Source organism: Mus pahari, chromosome 2 (assembly GCF_900095145.1).
Source record: "Mus pahari chromosome 2, PAHARI_EIJ_v1.1, whole genome shotgun sequence".
Taxonomy (NCBI): Eukaryota; Metazoa; Chordata; class Mammalia; order Rodentia; family Muridae; genus Mus; species Mus pahari.
In genome coordinates, this window is record NC_034591.1 from 119,518,511 (window position 1) to 119,519,481 (window position 971).

A 971-nucleotide genomic window follows, 5' to 3' on the forward strand; every position below is an offset into this window, starting at 1 on the left:
AACTACGTTTACTCCTGCATAGATATACAATTAAGTGGCAGGATGTTCACATGAGCTAGAATGTATAGCATTTGGATTTTTAAGCCTGTGTTACATCATGCAACATTTTCCTATTCTACCCAATGCTCTGTAAATTTCCTAGTTTCATTTTTCCTTATAACTGAATGAAATCCCGTTGTGCATATGTACCATATTTTCACTATCCATTCTTTACATGATGGACATCTAAGCTGATTGCATTTTCTCACTACTGGGAATAGAATAGCAACGAATGTGGATGTGTCAACATTTGTGTGGTAGAATATAGAGTCTCCTGGTAGATACTCAGCAGTGCTATAGATGGGTCACACAGGAGCTTTGTTTTTTGTTGTCTAAGACTTCATACTGATTTTCATTGTGGTTGTACCAGTTTCCTCTCTAACAGAGAACAAACCTTTCCCCACATCTTTGCCAGCATTTGCTTGACAGCGATTCTAACTGAGGTGATGGGCAATCTCAAAGTAGTTTTAACTTATATATGTCTGAAGGATAGAGATCATGAGCATTTCTTAAAATATCCTTTGGTCATTTTTATTTCTTTTGAGACCAGTCTGTTTGGTGGCCTTCTCTGAGCGTGCACATGCTAGAGAAGGGGCTGTGAGCATTCTGCATCACACCTTAGCCTCTATCTGAGCACTTCCCCATCACTTTCATATCTTCTGTCTCAGACATTTCTGCTATTATCACATGCTTCATCGCATCTTAGTATTAGTCTCACAAGAGGCCTGCATTAACAAAATTATAATTCTTCATTTTAGTAACTGTACTGGCAAGCTTTGTGTCAACTTGACACAGCTGGAGTTATCACAGAGAAAGGAGCTTTAGTTGGGGAAATGCCCCCATGAGATCCAGCTGTGGGGCATTTCCTCAATTAGTGATCAAGGGGGAGAGGCCCCTTGTGGGTGAAACCATCTCTGGGCTGGTAGTCTTGG